This window comes from Nycticebus coucang, chromosome 13 (assembly GCF_027406575.1).
Source record: "Nycticebus coucang isolate mNycCou1 chromosome 13, mNycCou1.pri, whole genome shotgun sequence".
Lineage (NCBI taxonomy): Eukaryota > Metazoa > Chordata > Mammalia > Primates > Lorisidae > Nycticebus > Nycticebus coucang.
Window position 1 is genome coordinate 1072745 of NC_069792.1, and position 3006 is coordinate 1075750.

Below are 3006 nucleotides of genomic sequence, written 5' to 3' on the forward strand. Positions count from 1 at the left end.
CTCCCGAGTAGCTGGGACTACAGGCGCCTGCCACAGCGCCCGGCTATTTTTTGGTTCCAGTTTGGCCGGGGCCCGGGTTTGAACCCGTCACCCTCGGTATATGGGGCCGGTGCCTTACCGACTGAGCCACAGGCGCCGCCTGTTCATATTTTTTTTTTAAACTATAGTCCGGCCCACCAACGGTCTGAGGGACAGTGAACTGGCCCCCTGTTTAAAAAGTTTGAGGACCTCTGATATAGAGAGATCCCTGTCTCTACAAAATACAAAAAAAATTAGCCAGATGTGATGGCATGTTAATAGTCTCAGCTACTTGAGAGGCTGAGGTGGGAAGATTGCTTGAGTCTTCAAGTTTGTGGTTGTAGTGAGCTATGCTGATGCCACTACATTGTAGCCTAGATGACACAGTGAGACCTTGTTTAAAAAAAAAATGGAAAGAAAAGAAAAAAAGAAAAGAGAAAAGAAGAGAGAAGAGAAGAGAAGAAAAAAAATTGATGGTAGAGCAGTGAGAAATCCTGGGCTATTTTCTAATGTGGTAGAATACGCTTTCAAACCTCCTGGATTCAGTAAGGGTATAATTTGCAAGTAACTACTCCCTTGAAAATCAAAGTTGACCATATATGTAGTGAAATGCATTCCTGATGGTGCTTATGGGTTCCACTCTGGTACCAGAAACTGGACTAGAAATGATGACCATGTTTCTTGAAGGGTCCTCAGCAGTGTACACAGAAGAATCCTCTTTTCTGAAAGAGCTGAAGTTTCTGTGCTTGTACAGACCTTCACAATGGCTTAACATAATAACTTCTCAAATCAGCATGCTGCCACTCAGTGAACTTGGAGATTTAGGAAGGAGACCAAGTGCTAGCATTGTGTACACTGAAGTATGATAGTCAGCTTCTTAGGAAGCCGGTAACTTGCTAGAAAGTGGGCCCCTCAGATTATATCCTCAGGTGGATTATAATCAGGGTTACTCAGCCAGCAGGGGCTTGCTGAGCAGCTGGAGGGTCCTCTGACTGACTGTACTCTTCTTCAGTGACAACATGGGGGATTTCTTGTCCCTGAGGGTGTAGCAGAGCAAGTCCGAGTGGTGCTGTGGCCAGTGATGTGCAGTTTCCCATAGATCTCATCAAATTTGGCCAAAAGGGCAGGCACACCCTTCACTTTTTCCCTCACTTTGGCCAGAACTTCTGAGAATACATGTCTTTTCACAAATACATTTCCTTCAGCAACATCTGTTAGTATCTTTATGGGGGTTTCCAACATATTTGACTGGATATGGATTATAATATTTAAATTAGTGCAGGCTATGCTTTCTGGATCCATGATTTGAGAAAAAATGGACATAGCTGTTTCCACCTGGTTCTGATTCAGAGCTGACACCACAGCAGAACAGGATGCTCCCCTGGAGAGGGCTTCTCCTTTGATTAGGGGTTCTTCTCTTAACATAGTACAGATTTTGAGAGATTCAGAGCTATTCAGTTTGTAGAAAATTGCACAAGCAAGGACATAGTATCTTTGATGAACTTCACTTCTTAGTTTTTCATCTCCATCAATACTTTTGAAGCACTTTCCTATTTACTCTTGATAAATAACATCTCATCAAAATATCGTATGATGTGATATCTGAGAAAAGCCTCGTAAACACTGGTCTTTGATGAGTGCCAGGGCAGACTCCTCAAGGTTCAGCTCATAACACAACTTCATGAAAAGTGGCTCAAACTTATATTCTCCCAAAGTGATATTTTTGTTCTCTGCCTGGTACCTGTAAGTGACACGTTTAGCCAGCTCCATATCATCCTGGGACTCACACAAATGAAGCAATGTTTTCAACGTTTTGTCCTTCAAAGATGAGCTTGTTCTGGGTCAATTTCTCTTCCAAGTTTCTAAAATAGATTTATTTGGTGCCAGGAAGATTATATACAACAGTCACCTTCTCGTGCTGAAATTCTTTTAATTTTATAATATTATCTAGAAGTAGGTATCTTCTAGAGGGCAGCGGCAACAGCTGGAGTCGGAGCCTCCCATCCCGGGATATAAAGAGGTTCGTAGCATTTGCTGCAGACTTGTCCTGAGGGCTGACATGTGGCAGCCCTACTGTCCTGAAAACTACCAATTCTTGAGATGAGGGTGTCGAAATCATCAACTGCAATTGTGGATTTTACTTTTCTCCTTTCCATTCTATCTGTTGCTTTATTTTGAGTCTATTGTTTTGCTGCGTACACAATTAGGATCATTGTTTCTTTCTGGGGAATTGATCAATATAGAATATGTCTTGCTGTCTCTAAGAATTTTCTTTGCTCTGAAATCTGCTTTATTAGGTATTAATATAACAACTACTTGTCTTTTTGAAATTAATGTTTGTATGGTATGTCTATTTTCATCGTTATGCTTTCAACCTGCCTATATTATTATATAAGAGTTTTTATAAGTAGCATATAGTTGGGTCACATTTATGCGTTTTTCTAATTTCTATTTTTGATTAGTATAATCAGACAATTCACATTTTATATAATTATTGGTGTGTTAGTGCTGAACAGTGCCATTTTGTTAGGATCTTGATCCTCTGTGTTTCTTTCTTTTCCCTGGATAACTTGAATATTGTTTTATAATTCTAACTTGATTTATCTTTACTGTTTTGAGAGGTCTTATTGAATCATTTTTGTAATAGTTTCTCTAGGTTTCACAATACACATATGTGATTTGTGACTGTTGAATGTTGTCAATATTTTGCCATTATCAGTGAAGAATGGAAACCTCACTTTCCTTTAGCTCTCTTTATCAGCCCCCTTTAAATATAATTTTCTTATAAATCAGAAGATATTATGATTTTTTATTAAAATTAATATATTAAAAATAACATTAATGAAGAAAATGATAGTCTGTTGTATATACCCCTGGTACCCACATGTATTCTTACTACTGCTCTTTCTTCTTGGTTCCCCCAAATTCTTTTTTTCTTTTTTTTTACATATACATGTGTTTATTTGGTTTCCACTTTTTGCCTTCACA

The 3006-nt window shown here is 39.0% G+C and overlaps 1 pseudogene; it reads right to left on the reverse strand.

Annotated features, from left to right (window-relative positions):
• Positions 1 to 964: 964 nt before the first annotated feature.
• LOC128564012 (pentatricopeptide repeat-containing protein 2, mitochondrial-like) lies at positions 965 to 2174 on the reverse strand (annotated as a pseudogene).
• Between the last annotated feature and the right edge of the window lie 832 nt (positions 2175 to 3006).